Source organism: Ambystoma mexicanum, unplaced genomic scaffold (genome assembly GCF_040938575.1).
Source record: "Ambystoma mexicanum isolate Mex_15411 unplaced genomic scaffold, UKY_AmexF1_1 Mex_scaf84, whole genome shotgun sequence".
Classification (NCBI taxonomy): domain Eukaryota; kingdom Metazoa; phylum Chordata; class Amphibia; order Caudata; family Ambystomatidae; genus Ambystoma; species Ambystoma mexicanum.
Genome location: NW_027182504.1, coordinates 685,913 through 696,775, shown reverse-complemented (window position 1 = coordinate 696,775; position 10,863 = coordinate 685,913).

Here is a 10,863-nt window from a genome sequence, read left to right as displayed (position 1 = left end):
TACCCTCTTCAATAGATCCTGTTAAAATGTTTTTCAACCCAATGCACTGTAAGAAACAATAGGATATATCATCATTTCATATACAAAACAATGAACAATTGGTTTTAACTGTGCTCTTAGCACAAAATCAACAAACTGCAGTAGAGAAGCAGTTACATTTTGCAGAATTTGTGCATTTGACAAAAGATTTTTTTTTTCCATGTTCCAAGATCTACATGTGATACGAAATGTATGAATTCTTGCAATGGAAACCTCACTGTTTTTTACCAAGGCAGATAAAGGACATCCTTCGCACCTCATATACTTATAAGGAAGGTTTGGTGGCTGAAAATGCATTGCTTTGATGGTGATTGCATGTTGCTTGCACTTTGTACATATTACTGAATAAGTAAAGGTGGACATTTCAGAAATGGGGTTATAGCTCAGGGGTAGAGCATTTCACTGCAGATCAAGAGGTACCTAGTTCAAATCTGGGTGTCCCCTTGTCCAACTGTTTTACCTGTAGAAATATTTTTTTAATTAAATAAATTGAAGTAAACATTTACATTCATAGCATTTTATGTAATGAGCAACACATTTCTACATTTGAAATACTCCTGATCATCACCTGAAACATAGGGTAAACACCATTAAGCTGTTTAGGAATTCTTCATATGATACAAGCTGTGTTTTACATTCACCCAAGTTCTACTGGTGATATGTTCAGTTTGAAATAGTCCATTGGAAGCTCATATGAATGTTATAAAACTGTGGTGGAAACCAATAATATGCCCTTAATGAAATGTATTCATTTGTACAGCTGACCAGAAGTGCTCTGATATCATTAGTTCTACAAGTTCCATAGAGTCACCCACTCTATCACCTTTTTAAAAAAGGGCTGTTTTCAACATTGAAGGATTTATGTCAGTGGTAGAGCGTGGGAGTGCTTTTCAAGAAGTTGCTGTTTCATAACCATATACCCTCTTCAATAGATCCTGTTAAAATGTTTTTCAACCCAATGCACTGTAAGAAACAATAGGATATATCATCATTTCATATACAAAACAATGAACACTTGGGTTTAACTATGCTCTTAGCACAAAATCACCAAACTGCAGTCGAGAAGCAGTTACATTTTGCAGAATTTGTGCATTTGACAAACGTTTTTTTCCATGTTCCAAGATCTACATGTGATACGAAATGTATGATTCTTGCAATGGAAACCTCACTGTATTTTACCAAGGCAGATAAAGGACATCATTTGTACCCCTTATAGTTATAAGGAGGTTTTGGTGGCTGAACATGCATTGCTTTGATGGTGATTGCATGTTGCTTCCACTTTGTACATATTCCTGAATAAATAAAGGTGCACAATTCAGAAATGGGGCTATAGCTCCGTGGTAGAGCATTTGCCTGCAGATCAAGAGGTCCCTAGTTCAAAGCTGGGTGCTCCCTTGTTCAACTGTTTTACCTGTAGAAATATTTTTTTAATTAAATAAATTGAAGAAAACATTTACAATCTTAGCATTTTATGTAATGAGCAACACATCTCTACATTTGAAATACTCATGATCATCTCCTGAAACATAGGGTAAACACCATGAAACTGTTTAGGATTTCTTCATATGATACAAGCTGTGTTTTACATTCACCCAAGTTCTACTGGTGATATGATCAGTTTGAAATAGTCCATTGGAAGCTCATATGAATGTTATAAAACTGTGGTGGAAACCAATAATATGGCCTTAATGAAATGTATTAATTTGTACAGCTGACCATAAGTGAACTGATGTCATTAGTTCTACAAGTTCCATACAGTCACCCACTCTATCACCTTTTTTAAAAAGGGCAGTTTTCAGCATTCAAGGGTTTATGTCAGTGGTAGAGCGTAGGAGTGTAGTTCAAGAAGTCCCTGTTTCATAACCATATACCCACTTCAATAGATCCTGTTAAAATGTTTTTCAACCCAATGCACTGTAAGAAACAATAGGATATATCATCATTTCATATACAAAACAATGAACAATTGGGTTTAACTATGCTCTTAGCACAAAATAAACAAACTGCAGTAGAGAAGCAGTTACGTTTTGCAGAATTTGTGCATTTGACAAAAGTTTTTTTTCCATGTTCGAAGATCTACATGTGATACGAAATGTAGGAATTCTTGCAATGGAAACCTCACTGTATTTTACCAAGGCAGATAAAGGACATCTTTTGTACCCCTTATACTTATAAGGTGGGTTTGGTGGCTGAAAATGCATTGCTTTGATGGTGATTGCATGTTGCTTCCACTTTGTACATATTACAGAATAAGTAAAGGTGGACATTTCAGAAATGGGGTTATAGCTCAGGGGTAGAGCATTTCACTGCAGATCAAGAGGTCCCTAGTTCAAATCTGGGTGTCCCCTTGTCCAACTGTTTTACCTGTAGAAATATATTTTTAATTAAATAAATTGAAGTCAACATTTACATTCATAGCATTTTATGTAATGAGCAACACATTTCTACATTTGAAATACTCCTGATCATCACCTGAAACATAGGGTAAACACCATTAAGCTGTTTAGGAATTCTTCATATGATACAAGCTGTGTTTTACATTCACCCAAGTTCTACTGGTGATATGATCAGTTTGAAATAGTCCATTGGAAGCTCATATGAATGTTATAAAACTGTGGTGGAAACCAATAATATGCCCTTAATGAAATGTATTCATTTGTACAGCTGACCAGAAGTGCTCTGATGTCATTAGTTCTACAAGTTCCATAGAGTCACCCACTCTATCACCTTTTTAAAAAAGGGCAGTTTTCAACATTGAAGGATTTATGTCAGTGGTAGAGCGTGGGAGTGCTTTTCAAGAGGTTCCTGTTTCATAACCATATACCCTCTTCAATAGATCCTGTTAAAATGTTTTTCAACCCAATGCACTATAAGAAACAATAGGATATATCATCATTTCATATACAAAACAATGAACAATTGGGTTTAACTATGCTCTTAGCACAAAATCACCAAACTGCAGTCGAGAAACAGTTACATTTGGCAGAATTTGTGCATTTGACAAAAGTTTTTTTCCATGTTCCAAGATCTACATGTGATACGAAATGTATGATTCTTGCAATGGAAACCTCACTGTATTTTACCAAGGCAGATAAAGGACATCATCTGTACCCCTTATAGTTATAAGGGGGTTTTGGTGGCTGAACATGCATTGCTTTGATGGTGATTGCATGTTGCTTCCACTTTGTACACATTGCTGAATAAATAAAGGTACACAATTCAGAAATGGGGGTATAGCTCCGTGGTAGAGCATTTGCCTGCAGATCAAGAGGTCCCTAGTTCAAAGCTGGGTGCTCCCTTGTTCAACTGTTTTACCTGTAGAAATATTTTTTTAATTAAATATATTGAAGAAAACATTTACAATCTTAGCATTTTATGTAATGAGTAACACATCTCTACATTTGAAATACTCCTGATCATCTCCTGAAACATAGGGTAAACACCATGAAACTGTTTAGGATTTCTTCATATGATACAAGCTGTGTTTTACATTCACCCAAGTTCTACTGGTGATATGATCAGTTTGAAATAGTCCATTGGAAGCTCATATGAATGTTATAAAACTGTGGTGGAAACCAATAATATGGCCTTAATGAAATGTATTAATTTGTACAGCTGACCATAAGTGAACTGATGTCATTAGTTCTACAAGTTCCATACAGTCACCCATTCTATCACCTTTTTAAAAAAGGGCAGTTTTCAGCATTCAAGGGTTTAACTCAGTGGTAGAGCGTAGGAGTGCTTTTCAAGAAGTTCCTGTTTCATAACCATATACCCTCGTCAATAGATCCTGTTAACATGTTTTTCAACCCAATGCACTGTAAGAAACAATAGGATATATCATCATTTCATATACAAAACAATGAACAATTGGGTTTAACTATGCTCTTAGCACAAAATCAACAAACTGCAGTAGAGAAGCAGTTACATTTTGCAGAATTTGTGCATTTGACAAAAGATTTTTTTTCCATGTTCCAAGATCTACATGTGATACGAAATGTATGAATTCTTGCAATGGAAACCTCACTGTATTTTACCAAGGCAGATAAAGGACATCTTTTGTACCCCTTATACTTATAAGGAGGGTTTGGTGGCTGAAAATGAATTGCTTTGATGGTGATTGCCTGTTGCTTCCACTTTGTACATATTACTTAATAAATAAAGGTATACATTTCAGAAATGGGGGTATAGCTCAGGGGTAGAGCATTTCACTGCAGATCAAAAGTCCCTAGTTCAAATCTGGGTGCCCCCTTGTCCAACTGTTTTACCTGTAGAAATATTTTTTTAATTAAATAAATTGAAGTAAACATTTACAATCTTAGCATTTTATGTAATGAGCAACACATTTCTACATTTGAAATACTCCTGATCATCACCTGAAACATAGGGTAAACACCATTAAGCTGTTTAGGATTTCTTCATATGATACAAGCTGTGTTTTACATTCACCCAAGTTCTACTGGTGATATGATTAGTTTGAAATAGTCCATTGGAAGCTCATATGAATGTTATAAAACTGTGGTGGAAACCAATAATATGCCCTTAATGAAATGTATTAATTTGTACAGCTGACCAGAAGTGCACTGATGTCATTAGTTCTACAAGTTCCATAGAGTCACCCACTCTATCACCTTTTTAAAAAAAGGCAGTTTTCAACATTGAAGGGTTTATGTCAGTGGTAGAGCGTAGGAGTGTAGTTCAAGAAGTCCCTGTTTCATAACCATATACCCTCTTAAATAGATCATGTTAAAATGTTTTTCAACCCAATGCACTGTAAGAAACAATAGGATATATCATCATTTCATATACAAAACAATGAACAATTGGGTTTAACTATGCTCTTAGCACAAAATCAACAAACTGCAGTAGAGAAGCAGTTACATTTTGCAGAATTTGTGCATTTGACAAAAGATTTTTTTTCCATGTTCCAAGATCTACATGTGATACGAAATGTATGAATTCTTGCAAAGGAAACCTCACTGTATTTTACCAAGGCAGATAAAGGACATCATCTGCACCCCTTATACTTATAAGGAGGGTTTGGTGGCTGAACAATCATTGCTTTGATGGTGATTGCATTGAAGTGGGAGAATCGAAGACCAGGCTCCCGTCCTTCACCTCTCGCGCTTGGCCTAGAGGGTCACGACCCAGACACCCGCCACGAGAAGAGTTTGTTCATTTACCAGATGACCAAATACCCTGGTATAGGAACATACGGATGTGTCCATCTGCCTGCCCAACAGCCCGCACTGGCCATGCCGACACCTGCGGCACGGACATCTAGACTAAAATCTACACGTCGTTAGAGATGCCATGACGACCTACACAACGGGAAGCACCTCTGCACAAATACACACATTGGACATTCCCACACCGATCATACACGAAGAATATACTCAGTGCTATGACGTAGGCGACAGGCATATTCACGGACGTGCATCTTTATTATTTTTACATAGGCTTTCAGAATGCAGAAACGCAAGACGCGTCATGAACTCATTTACAAAGCTTGCTCACGCTTCTCTTGAAACCAGTTACCACTATAAGAACTATAATGAAGACACGATACTGGTCATGGAACTATATGCTACTATAACTTAAAGCACCCATGCACCAACCGGATCACGTATGCACCAGGCCCAAGTAGGCCTCAAACAAGAGCTCCCGTGGACGTTAACAAAGCAAGAGTCTGGTTGCTGATCCTGCAGAATGGGCCCGGTGAAACAACCAGCCAAGGTCGCGATGTTGCAAACCCACATTCCAAGAACAAAGCATCAAAGGCACGATGTTGCAGCCTCGCACTCCGCGCACCAACGTTAAGGTCACACCTGCAAATTAAACCAGACACACAGTGGAAGAGCAATATTAATTGTGCAGAATTCTGCCTCAAACACGGTCCCTCCCCACGTGACCAAGCCGAACCTGACGAGATGCCAAACCCAGGAGAGAAAAGGCGTCTGGATCCCTCGCTACGAGACACAGGCAGATACACTTGAAAGGCTCAATGGACATCTGCGACAGTGGGAGCGGTCAGCCTTCCAACTATGAATAAATCCTCACATTGTCTGCACGTACCCATATTGAAACATTGTTGCAATCGCAGGTACACCGAGAGCTGGGAACAACGGTGGTCCCAGGCTGGGAAGCTCACGGGTGCACCAATCAGAACATGGGGCTCTTATCTCAGACGTCAGTAATATTAGCCAATCCTCAGGAGTCTTCATGTAACAATTTTCATGTATCTAATTGTAGGGACAACCCAGATATATCACCTGACTACCCTTTGTCCAGTAACATTGTCCTCTATATGTGTGCTATACTAACCCTACCACTCGAGCAACCAATTAAGAGTGGCGATAGGTTTTTTGTTAACTTTCTGAAGTGACGCGAATAGCTCGTCATAATGCAGTAAAAAGGGCCTGCGAGCCCCACGATTGTGTGTGTGTCAGGACGGACGCGTACGCTCCTTGACCCATCCCTGCCGTTTTTGTCTAATAAACAGCAGAGTCACCTTGCTCCTTGTGTGTGTCTCGCGCTCTGTCTCAACTGGGATACACGGGAGGAGTTGGGGCTTCCCTGCCTGGAGGTCCGCGGACGGCCCGGCCGACCCCGGCAGAATTTCCCCCCGACAAGTTGGAGGCACTGCTGAGATCTGTTTAAGATCGACTTTTTCTTTTTTACTTCGACCATATATTTTTAATTTTTCCAGGCACTCCCGTTGCGAGGAGGCCCGGCGGCGCGGCCCCCTCTGCCGTTGTCCCCTTCTGAGGACTGCAGGACCATCGCGGAGCTGCGAGAAGACCGGACGGCGCAATCCGGATATTGGCCCTCGGGAGCCGGTTGAGAAGTATCCCACCCGCGGTTGGCGAGTGTCCAGACGTGGTCCAGACGAAGGGAGGTGGCGAGCCGCTTGGAGGGGTGCACGCAGTCGAGCGGCCCTGCATCGAGAGAACTTGGTGAGCATGACACGCACAACAAGCAATGCAAAATTGTGAGGGAGGGGGGAGGAAGTGAATGAGGGAGGTGTTGTACAGATGCGCGGCGAAGGTCTAAAAACTTAGTGTTGCCAATGGAATGAATGGTAGCGAAACGAGTGCGAGAGCAGTCGGCTACGTTACGCGGAAGAGGGAGGGCGGAGCACGAAAACATCACGTGCGGCCGCTCGTAAGGCACTGATTGGCCTAAGTCGCGACCACGTGTGAGGGTGGGTGTGTGTGTGTGGTTTCCTACGATTTGGCATTTATTGATCAATGAGTAGACGAGGATCCCTATTGTTCGAGCAAGACACTCGATAGGTAGATGACGATTCCCTGTAGGCGGTGGCTAGTTAATTAAGTTGCCCAATACGGAAGATAATTGGCTGGTTAAGCCCTCCTGTTGAGGGGCGTATCACACGCGAGGCGACGCAGTGTGCGCAGTCCGATTATATTATTGATTTGATTACCTTGTTCCAGGAGTGACAGGAAGACAGCTGTAGGGTTAGCGGGGGTAGGTTGCAAGTGTATTTTGAACTTAAAAGAAAATAATAAGAATGTACCATTAGCTCGAAGAGATCAGTGACGTCACCAGAAGGGATTTAATAGGATAGCGCGAACGCAAGGAAGTTTGGTTTTGGGAGTGGTGGGGAAGAGAAATGTGATAAGGGAGCGGGCGCGGAGATAAACGATAAACGAGTGGATCGGGAAAAGAAGAAGGGGAAAGGGGCGTGGCTGCGCATGGAGAACGCCGGCCACGGCAAGTGTAACAGGGGGAGGAGAACGGGGAAACAGGACAACTATATAAGAGCGTCGTAAAGGGTACACAGCCGCAGGGGGCTGTGTGCGCTTCGGCCGCAGGGGGCCGTAAGGGTGTAGTAACAGAAGGGAATCAACAAATGTAAAACCATACATAACGGATTGTCGTAAGTCCCCATACTTACGGGGCCAGGTAAACAATATAAGGTTGTATATTGTAAACTACCAGTGAAGGAAAGGATAACAAGTGGAGAGTAACCATGTCATACGGGAACACCCTCACTACACCATTACAACACATATGCACCACACTGCCACCCCATAGGGAGAAGTTAATAAAGTACAGCATAGAGTGGACCCAGGGGACGGATAACAAAATGTTAACACCATGGCCGCCTAATGGGAGTTTCGATCCATATGCCCAACATTCACTGCTAAACCATCTGCACAATACATACAAGGGGAAGAAGTTGGCAAACCATGTGGAGGTGTTTAACTTATGGAGGATGTTCCAGGGGTCCCGACCGGGACCAAATGGAATGTTCACTATGGGGGAAACACCGGAAGAAAAGGAGACTAAGAAAGAAGGAGAGGATGGGAAACAGGGGCGTGAAAGCACAAACAATACGGGGAACGGAGGAGAGGCAGGAGAAAAGAGTGTTAAATCAGACGACATAAAAAAGGAACTGAACAACGAGATACCCATAACACCGGGAGTGAAAACGGAGGGAGGAGGGTTGTACCCTTTAAGAGAATTAGGAGAAATAGAAGGACAGTTAAGGGCGGCTGAAGGATACTCGAACCCGGAATACAGCCCTCCACCATATGTGGCTCATAGGAAAATGGCAGTGGGAGAGGGGAAGATTGGAGAAGAGCAGACTGTAGAGATAGGACATGATGAGTGGGTAGCTGCACAAATATTATTAAAATTACGAGGTTCACTAACTGGAGAAGAGAGGGAGGTAGTAAAGAGAACAGACGAATATAGTGCAAGAGAGAGTGAAATAAGGGGGGAGGAGCTATTACGGCAAAAGGAAGAGATTTTAGAGGAAAGATTAGCAAAGCTAAGGGATGAGCAGAATGAACTGATCAAACAGCTTGAGAGGGAGGAAAAAGAGAGAGTGAGGAAAAGAAAAGAAAAGAAGGTAAGAACGAATTGGAAAAATTAAGGGAACAAAATGAGGAGCAAAGGAGAGAAGCTGAAAGGGTAAAAGCAGCAGCAGACAGGGTATCAAGAGTAGTGTTGAGAGAAAAGAAGAAGGAAGAAGAAGAAAGAGAAAAGGAAATGGCAATATGGAAGAGGAGGGTACTATCAGAGACAGCTAAGAAATATGAAGAGGGGAAAATAATAGAAAGTATCGTGGAGAGAGAAAGAGTGAAACAGGAAAGGAAGAAAGAGGATGAAAGAATATTGGAACAGATGAGCAACGAAGTGATGGAGGAATTGAAAAGGAAGAGGGAGGAAAATAGTAGGGAGATGGAGGAGAAAAGGGAAGGAGAAAGAGAGGGGAGGAGTAGGGAGTGTAAAAGATGGGGGGATGTATATAGAAGTAGAGAAGTAGCAACAACATCAGCACTAGGGGGAGCGGTTGATAACAAAGGAAAAGGAGAAATAGACCTAATAGACTTAGAGACAGTAACAATAAAAGGGAAAAAGGCAGAGTGGGGGTGCCATTTATGAATGATTTTTGCAGTGAGGAGGAAGAAGGAGTGGAGAGTGAAGGAAGAAAGAGTGAGAGGGAAAGCTTAGATAAGCTATACCTCACTCGAACAAACATAGGCTCGCCATGGATCAGTAGGAGAAGGGAGGACTTGGAGAGAAGTGAGGAGGGAGTGAAAGGACTAGTGGAAAGACAAACCCATGAAAACACACCATCCCCATCTCCATCACGCCCTCCCCCATCGCACCCTACATGCTCAACCACCACACGCTCGCTGCGCAGAATAAAGCTCGCGCCCTTCATGGACGAACTGACACCCTATGCATGTAGGCTTAGAGACCTCCCTAGTCGCAGGCAAGACAGACAAATAAACACGCCCACATTAACTACAGGAAATGACGAAAGGGGAAAGGATGGAGAAGGAGTTAGGAGCAGGGGTAATAAGGACGAAATTGAAGAGGTAAAGGAACCGGAAGAAGAGGAGGGGTGTGAAGACTCGATATTGTGGAACATAAAGGGTGACACCAGACACAACTTAATGCCACTGTTGGAGAGAGGAGGGGTTAGACCACAGTACGTCCCTTGGAAGCATACGGATAAGGAAAATATAAAATGTAGGCTCCCATCACTAAGTGGAGGTGCGGGTAAGTGGATATATGAAATGGAAAAACACACCGCGGGACAGAAACTAGCAGTAGGAGATGTAAAGGGCCTGTTAATATCAATATTAGGGGGTAGAGCGGATGACATTTGGAAGAGAGCGGGATTCCATGGGGTAACAATAACAAACACATCGCATGATGGGGCACCGTTTGCAAACTGCAGACATGCGCTATGGCAGGCACTGAGAGTACAATACCCAGACACATCAGACATAGGAGCAATTACTTCCCGTAAGATGCGTGAGAATGAGGATCCTGTTGATTATATCCAGGATATCCAAGAGAAGTGGCGCATGGAAACTAGAGAACAATGGGACAAAACACCAGCCATATTTTATCATATACTAGTACAAGGGCTCCCAGAAGGAGTTCAAAAACAACTAAAGAAAGTAGTGGGAATGGAAGCAAAACCATGGCCAGAAATACAACTGACTATAGTACATCACTGCAGGACATGGCAAGGAAAGATGAAACAAAAAGAAGAGGACAGGAAAAAAGAAGAGGCTAAACTAGTACAGAAAAAACTTACTAAATACACAATGGAAGGGGCACTAATAACTACGCCCACACCAATGGCCCAAAGCCCAATACAAGTAGTGGCTGCACAAGATCCTGCTCAAATAGCACCTCCACAGATTATAACACAACAAGTCCCAGTCCCGCCACTGCAATTACACGCACCAAACATGGGAGGAGGGTACCCAATGCAAGGAGCTGGGTATTATAGTTATAATAGGGGGAGAGGAGGATTTATGAGAGGGAGAGGAT